General features: G+C 41.7%; 1 non-coding gene across 1 annotated transcript; it reads right to left on the bottom strand.

The window, feature by feature from the left end:
• Window positions 1-12,799: 12,799 nt before the first annotated feature.
• On the bottom strand, window positions 12,800-12,934 carry LOC132224597 (small nucleolar RNA SNORA16B/SNORA16A family). The gene has a single exon (XR_009450700.1). It is a non-coding gene; the product is annotated as a small nucleolar RNA SNORA16B/SNORA16A family (small nucleolar RNA).
• Between the last annotated feature and the right edge of the window lie 2,449 nt (window positions 12,935-15,383).

Consider the following 15,383-nt stretch of genomic DNA (forward strand, 5'->3'; position numbering starts at 1 on the left):
GAGATGCCTTGAAATCTTACAGCTCACATGGAACCTGGTAGAGGTTCCCCAAATTTGACAATAATCCTGAGAATCCTAAGAAGGTTCTACCACACCTCCAGCCCCAGTCCTTGGGCTCTAAAAGCGGTGCCAGATTTGATTCTTTTCATAAGTGCCTCGCACATAGTAGGCCCTCAAATATTAGTTTTTTGCTTTCCTCTTTCTTTTGTTATTTTTCTGTCAGGTAGGAGGAAATTTTTATGAAAAGAAAACATACCTAACACATTCCAATCATATTACCCAATGACTGCCTTTACTAGGCTGTCTAGTGTGACAGTATCCAGGCCTATGACAACATAGCAGCCAGGAATTGTCTTTACACCTGGCATGATTTTTCATTGTTTCACATGGGACTGCAGTTAAACGGATCAACTGCAGCAAACTAGAATAAAGCGTGTTCACCGAGATAAAGACTTATACTGAACGGAGAGATGCTATACTCAAATGCTAGTCCTTATCCTGTGGGCAGAATAATAGCAACTAGTAATAATAAGAATAGTAATAATGCTAAATTGTAAACCCATGTTGGTCTAGAGGGCCCTGCAACATTCATGGCCTCATGAAATCCTTGTAACTACTTTGGAGGGTGGGTATAATCTTCATCCTGATTTTAGAGAGAACAGGGCGGTTAAGTGACTGACCCAGGATACCCTGACCAATGAGTGGAGAAGCCGGAACTTGGATCCTTGACAGTGTGGCTTCTATGACTCCTGAATTTTTATAGCATTTATATTAATGGCATTCAAGCCAGTACCTGCCCTGTTGACAGCCCCCTGTTCTCCTCTTAAACTCTACAACGATGAAAGCCATTGTGCAAAATAAACTTAGATGTTCTATAAAATGGATCACTTCAGGATGTCTCTGGTGGTCTTTGGGGATAAAAATAGAAAAAAAAATGATAGAAGAGACAAAAAGGAGGTGAAAGCTCTGAAGCAAGAAAGAACTTGGCACTTGGAAGAAAAATTTTAAAAAGTGGGAGGTGTGAGCCACTGAGAGGTAGGTAGAAATGAGGTACCCGTGGCCTCACAAATGACTTTATTCATTTACTGAACACTTACATGGCATTGCATAGGTGCCAGGCACAGTTTTAATCCCCCACCGGTTCTGTGAGGTAGAGCCTTTTATCCATCGCATTTTCAGGCGGTAGAGCTGACGTATACGGAGGTTAAGCACCTTGCTGAGTGGAGCTCGGGCAGTCTGGCCCCTGTGTCTGCTAACCTGGGAGGTGGGTGCAGGCAGTTGATCATGGAGCATCCAAGCGGAATGTCTCAGATCATTGGTCATAAAGCCTGAAACACAGGATGGCGTTGGGATTGAAGACATAGATTTATCAGTTATGTTGGCTGCAGTTGATGACGTCATCATTTTTAAAATTTAATTTAAACTAGCAGATTCAAGGACGATGTTGTGTCTTCTGTGTATGCTCTGAATTCAGATAAATTTCTGCATATGTTGTAGCATTTGGCTTTAAAGCTCATGGTCTTCCATGAATCTCCTTGGGCCCAGATGTATTGACATCATAGCATTTGTTCATTCTTTTGTTCTATCAAAAATTTTTAATAAGAAATACTACTATTGAAATAGTATAAATATTATAATAACAATAATAAAAATAATATTAAACTATTACTAATCCCATCTTTTAAAAAGCATATGTAATATAAAGTAAAACACATATACATTAATTTTTAAATGATACAATATAAGTACTTAACAAATCTGTAAATAATATAACTTTTTTTTTTTTATCAAACCCTGGTTTTATTCAGTTTTGAAGAGAATCCTCCTCTTACCTTATTCTGGATTTTAATTGTAGGTAAATACAGTTCATAGGTGTAGTCCTGATGTTAATGTATGAAAAAATCATGGCAGTCTGGTTTTAAAATTCTTGCTTTAACTCATTGGCAACAATACCAAACTTTATTAGAAATTCAGAGGGAGACATTCATTGCTCTTGCCAAGGCTCCTTCTGGTTTAGCGTTGTACTAGAGCAATGGTCCTAGTCTGGAAGGGTTTACAGTACACGGAAGCATGCACCAGGTGAACACCTGACCATATACAGTAGGTACAGGGCTGGAAGAGGCACAGGTGAAATCCCCTGGAATCCAGGACTGGAGAGGGAAAATACATGCAGTCTATCCCTCCATGAGCCATTGGGAAACCCAATGCTGATGCCCCCTTCTTAATTTGCATAAAATAATACTGTAGCAGTTAATACAGCCACTTAGACTGATTACACATTAACTTCTGCTGTGTCTTAGAGTGACTCCTAAGTTTACAAACCAAATATCCCTGGAATTTAAGAATTTGAAAGAGATATAATGAAATTTCACCACTGTGCTAATGTGTTATTTCATCTTTCATCCTAGTTATCTGACTTCTTTTTTTTATATTGTGCCACTTTAATTGCACCATCTTTTCCTTTGTATTGTCTTTTGTAGTTAAGTCCTTGTCCTTTAGCTCTAAATAGAGCATTTCATGTCATCCAGCTACAGTTAGGCCCAGAATCAGACTCCTGGTTAGAGAGGATTAATCAAATAAATGGTTTTCTCATTCTTCCCATATTTAATTTATTGTTATTTGATTGTGTAGTACCTGCATTTGAAACATGGAATTATATCGTCTATTAATTGCTACTCATGAAGAAAATTAAAAGCAGTATCACTGAGTCAGATAGAATTATAAAATCCACTTATGGGGACAGAGACTGTTTCTTTGTCTAGGGTTATATAGAGGTTCATATTTTTGTATTAAAAGGGAATTATAAGCTTAACTTGTTTTCACTTTAGTCTATCAGCATGGGGGTTTGATTAAAAATGCATCAAAGCATTATGAATTTTGTGCTGGCTATTTCTCCAACTTTTCTATAATATATGTGAAAATGGGATGTTTGCTGGTAAAAATAATTTCCGATCAATTTTTCTATTTTGGCCCACTAAACAACAGACTAAATTAAATGCTTGACTTAAATTTTGAAACAAAATCCTAGATTTTAATGCCTCTTCCAACTGAAAATTACCCCGAATATGTCCTATAATAAAATGCATATAGATAGTGGACTGTTCAGTGGTGGTTATCACTGGAAACATGTCCTCAAGGGACTAGCTCTCTGCTTGTTCCTCTGGCTCCACCCTTTTAGAATTTTTTTCTGTCCAATTTCCTCATTGTGTCTCCTTCGCCTATTTGCATTTGGTGAAGTGTTTTCTTTTCTTGTGGAAAGAACATGAGATTCACCCTCTTAATAAAATTTTTAAGTGTAATGTATTATTATTGGCTATAATTGTGAATTATTCAGGAGTGTTATAATTTCTATTGCATTTATTGAACACCCATTATATGCATAAGGATCTTAGATTGTTAATCACTTGATCCTCCCAACACTACAGGTAGATAGTATTTATTGTTTCTATTTGATAGATGGGAAACTGGGTCTTTGATTCAGGTCAGAATCAATCTGACACCCTTGTTCTCATCTAGTGTCTGTTTCAGAAACTTCAGTGTTCAGAAAAGCACCTGCAATGTATTCAAAGATGGGAGGGCTTTGGCATAGGTTCCTCCACAGGTGACCCACAAACCTCATGTCTACGGGAGGACTTCAGATGACTGAACCCCCTTCCTGTGGTTTCTCACCTCTCCCAGTTTCTCTGGTGGGAGGAGAGAACTGCTCAGCTATCTGAAGGTTCTGATAGCTGCTCTGAGCTAGCCTCTCCTGACTTTCTGTTTTTTCATTCAATTCCTGAACCCTTTGAACACCCAAGCTAAGCTGATCCCCTTTTGAGCCATTAGCACTTGAACATATTGAGAGTGCATGTGCACTGTGCATATAACAGGCGCTCAACAGATGTTTATCGATTACTTTTGTATTGTGTACATTTCCATATAGTCCTCTTCAGCTCATATGCTCTGTTTTCCTCAACTAAGTAGTAAGATACTTAAGAAAGGGGAATGACAGGTTTTCCATTGTCCATTATCTGAGATCTCTCCATATTTTGTAGATGTTCCAAAAAGACTGCTGACTCACTCACTTATAGTAGAAGATGCTTAAAACATGTTGGTTGAATTAATTAACCACTCAAAGGTGTTAGTGACCACAATTCTTTCATAGATGATGAGATTTTCACAATTGGAAATCTTTTCAACATTTACACTTGGTTTTCCACCTTAAACATTCCGAGGGGAGGAAAAAAATAACCCAATTTTACCCTCAGAGGTAAAATATTTAACTACTCAACATTCTTTGTTTTTGCATAAAGAAATGTTTAACCAAGATTCCTCAGGTTACAGTCAGATGGCCAAACTTTTAAAAACAAATGTGTGCACACAAATATGCAGGCAGGATTTACCTCAAAATGCAACTGCTTGTGGATTATGTCCCTACCTCAGTAACTTTATAGGATCTCAAGTTTTTTCTAAAGCTTGGATTTGCCCGAATAAATGGTTTGTTCTTTGGCATCGAAATCCTTAGCAAGGACAATTGCTGAGATTCTTTTTTTTAAATTATATTTTATTGATTTTTTACAGAGTGGAAGGGAGAGGGATAGAGAGTTAGAAACATCAATGAGAGAGAAACATCGATCAGCTGCTTCCTGCACACCCCCTACTGGGGATTGCCCTCAACTGAGGTACATATCCTTGATCAGAATCAAACCTGGGACCCTTCAGTCCGCAGGCTGACACTATCCACTGAGCCAAGGTGGTTAGGGCCAAATGCTGAAATTCTTGAAGTTCAATCAAAGCACTGGGAGTTAGAAATCCTATATAATAAAGAGGTAATAGCAAATTGACCATCACCCCAACTCATAAGATGGCCACCCCCATGTGGTCAAAGATGGCCACCACAAGATGGCCAGCAGGGGAAGGCAGTTGTGGGCAATCGGGCCAGCGGGGGAGGGCAGTTAGGGGCAACTAGGCTAGCAAGGGAGGGAAGTTAGGGGTGACCAGGTCAGAAAGGGAGGGCAGTTGGGGGAAATTGGGCCAGCAGGGGAGCAGTAAGGCATCTATCAGATTGACAGGAGAGTGGTTAGGGGGTAATCAGGCTGGCAGGCAGAAGCGGTTAGGGGCAATCAGGTAGGCAGGCAGGTGAGTGGTTGGGAGCCAGCAGTCCTGGATTGTGAGAGGGATGTCCGACTGCCCATTTAGGGATTGGGCCTAAACTGGCAGTCAGACATCTCTCAAGGGGTCCCAGATTGGAGAGGGTGCAGGCTGGGCTGAGGGACACACACCCCCACCCCCCATGCACGAATTTTGTGCTCTTGGCCTCTAGTGGAACTATAAGATAAAATGCCTAATGTATAACATTATAGACTGTGTTTGTATAATTACAATTTTCTAAGAGAATAGAATTTAAATGTCCTCACCAAAAAAAAAAAAAAAAAAGGAGAAAAAAAAAGGTACACATGTGAAATGATAGCTATGTTAATTCATTTGATGGGTGGGATTCCTTCCACAATGTATATGATATAATCACACTGTTTACTCTAAATATCTTACCATTGTATTGGTCAATTAGACCTCAATACAGCTGAAAAAAATTAAAGTAAGATAAAATGCCTGCCTTCAAGGAGTCTACAGTCTAATTGGAGTAAATGTGCATACTAGATAACTGAGAGTAAACGACTGTTGTTTGTGTTAGGGATTTCCAAAATCTTAAAGACTATGTAGTTTAAAATTCTCACCTTTTTTTTTTTTTTTTTTTTTTTGGATATAAAAGGGTGGAAGAAGAGATACAGGATGTGACAAGGTCATAGAGAACGTTAAAGGCAGAGGCTGAACCAGAGCCCTGATCCCTTTTCTCTTATTTATGGGCTCTTTCCAAACCACAATAAAATCTAAACTAAAAAAAAAGTTTGCATTTCATCAGAGGGGAACATTGCTGGTGCAACATGATGGAGATGGCCAGGACCAAAAGGCTTGTCCAACTAGGGGGCCATTAGTTATATCAAAGGGTGACAATTATGGGATTGCAGCCAGGAAGCTAATTAGCATGGGGATGGGTACATGAGTCATACAGTCTCAAGCCGGGAGGCAGAGAGCCGGGTTTAGAGTAGTGCTGGCCAGTATAAATATAGTGCAAGCCACAAGTGCAAGCCACATGTATAATTTTAAAAATTTCTGGTAGCCACAATAAAAAAAAAGTAAGAAGAAACAGGTGACATTAATTTTAAGAATACATTTTATTTAACCCACTATGTCTAAAATATTATGATTTTAACATGTGATTAATATGAAAAGTAAGGTATTTTACATTTTCCTTTGTGCATTAAGTCTTTGAAATCCACTGAGTGTTTTATACTGACAGTACACTTCAAATGTTTCATAGCCACAAGTGGCTAGTGGCTTCTGCATTGGACAGTGTAGGTGAGGATTCTCACTGATGGGAGAGATTGGGAGAGCAACATTATGCCAAGTAGATTGTCCTGGTCGGAGAGTCTCTTAGAGAATGCTTCTCAAACTTTAATATGTAGAGAATTTGCCCTGGCCTGTGTGGCTCAGTTGGTTGGGCATCCTGCCCCTGAGGGTTGTTGGCTCAATTTCAGGTCAGGGCACCTGCCTGAGTTTTGGGTTCAATTCCCTGTGGGAGGCATGCAGGAAACAGCAGATCAATGTTCCCCTCTCATGTTGATCTTTTTCTTCCTCTCCCTTCCTCTCTCTTTAAAAAAATCAGTAATTTTTTTTTTTTTTTTAATGTAGAGAACTCACCCGGAAATCTGATAAAAATGCTGACTGTGATTTACTAGGTCTAGATTCTACATTTCTAACAAGCTTTCAGGTGATGCTAGTTTGAGAATCACACTTTGAGTAGCCAGGTAAATGTAAGAGATCAACTATAGTGAGGAGAAAAAACAAATAAAGACATTCTAAGTCAGCGGTTCTCAACCTGTGGGTTGCGACCCCTTTGGAGGTCGAACGACCCTTTCACAGAGGTCGCCTAAGACCATCCTGCATATCAGATACTTACATTATGATTCATAACAGTAGCAACATTACAGTTATGAAGTAGCAATGAAAATAATTTTATGGTTGGGTCACAACATGAGGAACTGTATTTAAAGAGCCAGAAGGTTGAGAACCACTGTTCTAACTGGACCAACCAGAATTCGATCAATGAGTTCCTTGGCCCATGAAATAGGAATGTCTACCAACAGTTCTGTTCTCTCAGAAAAGCAGAGGATGCTTCTCCCATTCTGTCGATGGCTCCTCTCTCTTTAGGCTGTGACTGAGGTGTGCTTGCATGGGGGAAGAGAGCACGAGTATTGGTAAAACTTACTATTTCACATCATGAATGTGATATCTCTTTTAATTTCTATAGGTGCATTTAATGTATTTCAAAACCTTTTATGATCTGCTCCTTAAGGTCTTGAATATATTTTGATATATTTATTCCTAGGCATTTTTTCCTTAAGGCAAAATTTATCATTTTTGTTGCTGTAGTGAACAACATTTTAGAAAACTATATATTTTGTTTTCCTCAGCTTGTTTCTGGTTTCTAGAATTCTAATTGGTTTTCATTTTATATCTAGAAAATCCCCTAAACTTTCTTATTGATTCTAATAATTTATATGAAATGTTTTTATCTTCCAAGAAGACAATCATATCTATAATAACTACCTGTTTTTTTTCTGATTCTATTCTTTTATATTTTTCTTGTTATTTTACACTAAGTTTTTCAGTCCATTGCTGAATTGATGAAGCTAGAGTGGGATATTTGTATTGGTTCTGAAGCTTTTAATGATCACCATTAAATATGTCATTTGTTGTACACATATGTTTTGTAGATGTCCTTTATCAGTTTAAAAGTATTTTATTATATTTCTGCTTTTTGAATCATAAAAAATCTATCCTGATCTTATCAAATAAATTTTTGCATCTATTGAGTTGATCATGTTTTTCCATCTTGCAAGCCTTTTAAAAAAATATTTCTTAAATTTTATTTTTCAATTACAGCTTGCATTCAATATTATTCTGCACTAGAGACCCAGTGCATGAATTCATGCATGAATTCAGGGCAGATTGGGGCCGGGCCTGTTGGGAGGAGGAGACGGCAGGGCCCAAATGGGCGATCAGGGCTGGGCTGGCTGGGGGCAATTGGCCAGTGGGCCCCAACCCCGATTAGGGTGTGGGGGGCTGATTAGGGGCGGGGCTGGTTGTCAGCAGTGGGCCAGCTGGCCCCACTCCCGATTAGGGGGGGACCCACTGGGGGCAGGGCTGGCCAGGAAGAGGGGCCACAGGCAGTTGACTGGTGGCCCTGCCACAGATGGGGGGGGGCATCTGGAGTGGGGCTGGGCGGAGGGAGAGGCCATGGGGTTGTTGGCCGGCTTCCCCGCCCTCAGTCAAAGTGGGAGAGGCCCATCAGGTGCAGTCTGGCTGTGGGGAGGATCCATGGGAGGTTGGCCGGCCAGCCTTAACCCACCATCAGGCCGGCAGTGGGCATCATAGCAACCAGTCGTTCTGGTTGTTCTGGTGTTCCAGTTGCTGGCTTTTTATATATATACTAGAGGCCCGGTGCCCAAAAATCTGTGCACTCGAGGGGGCAGGGGGGCTGTCCCTCAGCTCAGCCTGTGCCCTCTCGCAGTCTGGGACCCCTCAGGGGATGACCACCTGCTGGCTTAGGCCCGCTCCCCAGGGGATTGGGCCTAAGATGGCAATCAGACATCCCTCTGGCAGCCCGGCAGCCCTCAGGGGATGTCCACTTGCCAGCGGGGAGCAGGCTTAAACTGCAGTCGGACATCCTTAGCGCTGCTGAGGAGGCAGGAGAGGTTCCCACCACCACCACTGTACTGGGAGCCATCAGCCTGGCTTGTGGCTGAGCAGAGCTCCTCTCATGTGAGAGCGCCCTGACCACCAGAGGGCAGCTCCTGCATTGAGCGTCTGTCCCCTGGTGGTCAGTGTGCGTCATAGTGACCAGTCATTCCCAGTCTTTCTGCTGTTAGGGTCAGTTTGCATATTACCCTTTTACTATATAGGATAGAGGCCTGGTGCATGGATGGGGGCTGCCTGGTTTGCCCTGAATGGTGTCCTGGATCAGGGTGGGGGTCCCGCTTGGGGGCCTGGCCAGCCTGGATGAGGGGCTGATGGCTGTTTGCAGCTGGTCACACCCCCTTCAGGGTGGGGGTCCCCACTGGGGTGCCTGGCCAGTCTGGGTGAGGGGCTGAGGGCCGTTTTCAGGCTGGCAGGTGACTGAAGCTCCCAACCTCTCCTTTTATTCTTTTTGTTTTTTTTTTAATTCTGGGAATTATTTACCTTCTATGGCTATCACTGGAACTGAGAGCTGGCTTTAGCTATGAGGCTTGGCTCCAGCTCTGAGACCTCAGCTCCTGAAAGTAGGTATCTGGGTTTGTTTGGGTTCTATAATTGTAACACTGTTGTGGTCCTGCTCGCTCCAGCTCTGATGGCTGAAAGCAAGTTTCTGGGGATTGTTTAACTTCTATAATTGCAACATAGTTGCTTAGAGTGCAAGCTCAGAGGCCGGCAGCGGCAGGCGGGGAATGTTGGCTTCCTCTATCACTGGAGCAAGCAAGCCTCCTGTTCGCTTCAGCTGCATGGCTGCCAGCTGCCATCTTGGTTGGCAGTTAATTTGCATATCTTGATGATTAGCCAATGGGAAGGGTAGCGAAGTTATGGTTAATTACCATGTTTCTCTATTATTAGATAGGACTAGAGGCCCAGTGCACCAAATTTGTGCACTGGGCGGGGGTGTTCCTCAGCCCAGCCTGCCCCCTCTCACATACTGGGAGCCCTCAGGGGATGTCCTAGTGATGGCTTGGGCCCACTCCCTGCTCCCCCTGGGGAGCAGGCCTAACTGGCCTCCCTTTGTGGGAGGCAACTGGGTTGATCAGGGGAAGGCACCAGCCCCATCACCCTGCTGCTGTAGCCACCAAGGTTTTTTCATCAACACGGACTCCAGTCCGTTCACCATGAAAAAATGACAACTTTCTTTATGCATTTTCAAGATGTGTCTTTCATAGGATATGACATTTCTTTATTATTTTTTTTATCCTCACCTGAGGATATGTCTCCATTGATTTTTAAAGAATGTGGAAGAGAAAGGGAAAGACAGAGAGAAACATCAAAGTGAGAGGAACACTTTAATTGGTTGCCTCCTGCATGAGCCCTGACCTGGGCCCCGGCCAGGGAGGAGCCTGCAACCTAGGTACATGCCTTTGGTCAGAATTGAACCCAGACCCTGTGGTCAGCAGGCTGAGGCATTATCCACTGAGCCAAACTGGCTAGGGCAGGATATGACATTTCTTAGCCCTCCAGCAGCGGACCTTGGTTTTTTTCGCCAGGAGTGTGGTGAAAAACCCTAGATCACCTTTTTGGATTCTTATTACCCAAGTTTCTAAGAATATTGCCAGTGGCATACAGGGAGCTTAGCCAATGAGCAGTCAGAAAAGGTTTTTCCTCTGTAGTTCACACTGATCGCTGGCTCTGCCCCCCGCCCAGGCCTGACGTCTCTGGCCCAGGCTTCAGGCCTGGGCAGGGGACCCCCGTCTCCCCCTAGTCACCGGCTCTGCCCCCCGCCCAGGTCTGACGCCTCTGGCTGAGGCTTTAGGCTTGGGCAGGGGCCCCCTGCAGCTCCGATGGCTGGTTCCGCCCCTGCCCAGGAGCCCCCTGGCTCAGGCCCTTCCTACGCTGCTCAGGGCCCACACGGGGCCTACCTCGGAGTGACCTGGGTGCCGATGATGTTCCTGGGACCCAGGCCGCTGGGCGTCTATGTAAGCAAATTAACCGCTATCTTTGTTGGGTTAATTTGCATACTCTCCTGATTGGCTGGTGAGCATATCAGAGGGACAGTCAATTTACATGTTTGTCTATTATTAGGTTATATATATATGCTTAGGCTTTTATATATATAGGTTAGTTTCAGGCATACAGCATAGAAGTTAGATAATCATAGAATTTACAAAGTGGAACCCCTGGTATTTCCAGTACCCACCTGGCACCATGCACAGTTCCTCTTCTAAGCTATTAAAGTGGTTAAATTATATTATTAAATTTACCACTTTAATAGCTTAAATTTAACACTTTTCATGTCTGGAATAAACTCTACTTGGTTATAAGATATATTTTTTATACATTGCCACATTTGGATGCTAATCTTTTGCTTAGAATCTTTATATTTTTGTGTATTACTGGAATTAGCTTGTGATATTCTTTTTTAATGCTTTCCTTACCTATTTTGATGTCACAACCTTATACAATGAGTTGGAGAGAGTTCTTTCTTTTGGCATTCTTAAAAAATTTGTATATGTGTATAATGATCTATTCTTTGGATGTTAGAAGCAGCTTTCCTGTGAAGTTACCTGAGTCTGATGTTTTCATTTGGGGAAGATATTTATCTACTAATTTAATTTCTTCAATTTTTATAGTGGTGTCCTTTTTTTCTTTTCTTTTGTATTTCCTTGTGAGTTGGTTTTGGTGGTTTCTATTTTAGTAACATCCATTTTATCAAAATTTTAAATCTTTTTAGAATAATTTTGTTCACTTCTTTTGTCATTATTTTCCTGAAGTATGTACAATTATGTCTCCATTTTCATTCTTAATATTATTCATTTAGATGTTATTCTGTTTTCTTGATCAATATTGTAATAATTGTGTCAGTTTCATGAGGTTTATATTTTTAAAGCACAAACTTTTAGCTTTGTTAATTTCTCTTTTATGTATTTGTTTTGTATTTCATTAACTTATGTTCTTGTCTTTATATTTTTGGCTTTTGGGGGTTATATTTTGACTTTTTTAACCTTTTAAATTTTTAATCATTTTTCTTTATATATCATTGAAAGCAATACATTTTTCTCTAGGTACCACTTTATCTTTGTTCCATAATTTTTAGCATGTTGTTTTCTAATTCCCACTGCTTTTTGTACTTTTATCAATGAATTATTTTAAAGTGCTTTAAAAATTCCAAGTGTATTAAGTTTTATTAGCTGTCTTTTTGTAATTGTACCTTATGTTATTTTCATTGTGGGAAGTGATGCCAATTCTTTAATTATCAGTGATGGCTTGCAGTAGCATATGGTCATTTTAAAAATGTTTCAAATGTGCATAAGTATGAATTTTTTAAAAATTGGGTGATTTAGTCTATAAATCTTGTTTCAAATCTTTACCGATTTAGCTTTTACTTTCTGTATCAATTACTGAAAGGGGTAAATTAATGACTATCTATGATAATGATAAATTTGTTAAATTGCTTTGTAGTTTTGCCTATTTTTAAAAAATACATATTAAGGCTGCAGTAGTAGGTACAGTCAAGCTTAGAATTGACTTCATATTGTGTTGAACTTATTATTATTATGTGGCAATCTTTTCTTTTAATCCTGAGTAATGTTTTGTGGGTTTTTGTTATGTTTGTTTGTTTGTTTTTGCCTAATATCAGTATAGCTGCAGGAACCTTTTATGTGAAGATAATGGTTACCTTGTATATTTTCTTCCACCCTTTAAGCTGTTCTGTGTCTAATGTTTGTAAGTATCTCTGATAAACAGTATTTATCTGGAATTCTTATTTTATCTAGACTGACAAGCTTTTTCTTTGAACTGAAGAGCTTTAGTCTATTTATGGTTATTTTGATTACTGATTCATTTGTATTTATTTCTGCTATATTACTTACTTTTCCCCACATATTTATTTTTTTCCTTTCATGTTTCCTCTTTATTGTTTTTCTCTTTATTCTCATTCTGAAGCCTCCTTCTACCAGTTTAGAGAAAATAACTTCTAAAATGTATCCGTTTAGTAATCACCTTTAATATTTTTTTTTCTTTTAATTGTCTTTTCCTGAAATGTTGCAGATCGGTTACAGCAAACAGAATGGCGACCCTCAAGGAAAACTGTCACTCTGGGCTCCTTTTTGACCACAGAAGCTGCATGTAAGCAGCTGCAGCTTCGATAAGGGCCACTCACCTTTAATATTTTAATATGGCCACTTAACTTATCAAAGTTTACAGATAATCAGTATTTTTTTTTCTCTTCCAAAATTAGACAAAGATTTTAGAACTCTTAAATCACCATCCTCTCTATGTATACTCTATTTTTATGGTATATTTTAGTTCTAACCCCATAAGACAAATTTTTATTACTGCTGTGCACAGTGATAATTTAGAGCATTTCTCCTCAGCATTTCTCCACCTCAGCACTGCTAACATGTTGGGTCAGATATGTCTTTTGTGAGGAGCTGTTCTGTATGTTGCAGGATATTTAACAACATGCCTAACCTCTATACACTAGATGCCAATAGCATCACCCTCCCCAAGTTGTCACAGATAAAAGTATCTTCAAGTATCATCAAATGTTGCCTAAGGGGGGACATTTGCTCTAGGTTTAGAACCATTGATTTAGATCTACTCAATTATTTAACAACTAGAAGCCCAGTGCACAAAATTTGTGCACTTGTGGGGGGGGCATTCCTCAGCCTGGCCTGCACCCTCTCACATCCAGGAGCCCTAGGGGGATGTCCGACTGATGGCTTAGGCCCACTCAGTGCATCAGTCAGACATCCTTAGCACTTCTGTGGAGGCAGGAGAGGCTCTTGCCACCACCACTGCGCTTGCCAGCTGGAAGCTCATGTGCTGAGCATCTGCCCCCTGGTGGTCAGTGCGCGTCACAACGAACAGTTGTTCCACTGGTTGTTCTGCATTCGATCACTTTGCATACTAGGGTTTTATTATATAGTACTAGAGGCCTGGTGCACAAAAATTTGTGTACTCGGTGGGGAGGGGGTCCCTCAGCCCGGCCTGTGCTCTCTTGCAGTCTGGGACCCCTCGGGGGTGACCACTTGCTGGCTTTGGCCTGCTCCCCGGAGGATTGGGCCTAAGATGGCAATCAGACATCCCTCTGGCAGCCTGGGAGCCCTTGGGGGATGTCCACTTGCCAGCGGGGAGCAGGCCTAAACTGCAGTCGGACATCCTTAGCGCTGCTGAGGAGGCAGGAGAGGCTCCCACCACCACCACTGTACTGGAAGCCATCAGCCTGGCTTGTGGCTGAGCAGAGCTCCTCTCATGTGAGAGCACCCTGACCACCAGAGGGCAGCTCCTGCATTGAGCGTCTGCCCCCTGGTGGTCAGTGTGTGTCATAGTGACCAGTCATTCCCAGTCTTTCTGCTGTTAGGGTCAGTTTGCATATTACCCTTTTACTATATAGGATAGAGGCCTGGTGCATGGGTGGGGGCCGGCTGGTTTGCCCTGAATGGTGTCCTGGATCAGGGTGGGGGTCCCGCTTGGGTGCCTGGCCAGCCTGGATGAGGGGCTGATGGCTGTTTGCAGCTGGTCACACCCCCTTCAGGGTGGGGGTCCCCACTGGGGTGCCTGGCCAGTCTGGGTGAGGGGCTGAGGGCCGTTTTCAGGCTGGCAGGTGACTGAAGCTCCCAACCTCTCCTTTTTTTCTTTCTTTTTTTTTTTATTCTGGGATTTATTTACCTTCTATGGCTGTCACTGGAACTGAGAGCCGGCTTTAGCTCTGTGGCTCGGCTCCAGCTCTGAGACCTCGCTGCTGAAAGCAGGTATTTGTTTGGCTTCTATAATTGAAACACTGTTGCAACTCCAGCTCTGAGGCCCAGCTGGCTGAAAGCAGGTATCTGGGGTTTTGTTTAGCTTCTATAATTGCAACATTGTTTCTTAGAGTGCAGCTCAGAGGCCGGCAGTGGCAGGTGGGGAACCTTGGCTTCCTCCTTCACTGGAGCAAGCAAGCCTCCTGTTCGCTTCAGCTGCCTGGCTGCCAGCTGCCATCTTGGTTGGCAGTTAATTTGCATATCTAGCTGATTAGCCAATGGGTAGGGTAGCGAAGTTATGGTTAATTACCATGTTTCTCTATTATTAGATAGGATTGGAACCACATACATTAGTAAAGTTGGTCCAAACACCCATGTGACAGAGAGCTTGTGGTTATGAATTCTTATGAATGGCTTGCCTCTTTCAGCTAGTACCAAGCTTCCTTGTTATCCCTTCCGCCCAGTGGATTTATTTCTAGAAGGTTGTAGTCCTTGAGCAGTCTTGGATTTTTTAAATCTTAAATACCCTCCTAGGCTTAAAAACATTCAGGCATTGTCAAGAACTATGAAGAGCCTGAGATTTTTATCCTAATTTTAAGCAATCAAATTTCATGAATTCCAGTGCAAGACTTGAGACACCCAAGTCAAATATGAAAGACAGTTTATTTTTATAGCAAGAGTGTCATATTTTATATTAGCTCCCAAGCCTCATTCCCCACAAGGTGAAATAAAAGTGTTTCAGATGACCTCTATACATTCAGTGGGTTGTATTATTAGACAGAAACTCTGAGCTTAGGGAACCTGAATCTTGTATAATGGCCATTTAAGCATGCCTGCTTTCATGCCAGGGGGAGACAGTGTCTC

The sequence above is a fragment of the Myotis daubentonii genome, chromosome 1, assembly GCF_963259705.1.
Source record: "Myotis daubentonii chromosome 1, mMyoDau2.1, whole genome shotgun sequence".
Classification (NCBI taxonomy): domain Eukaryota; kingdom Metazoa; phylum Chordata; class Mammalia; order Chiroptera; family Vespertilionidae; genus Myotis; species Myotis daubentonii.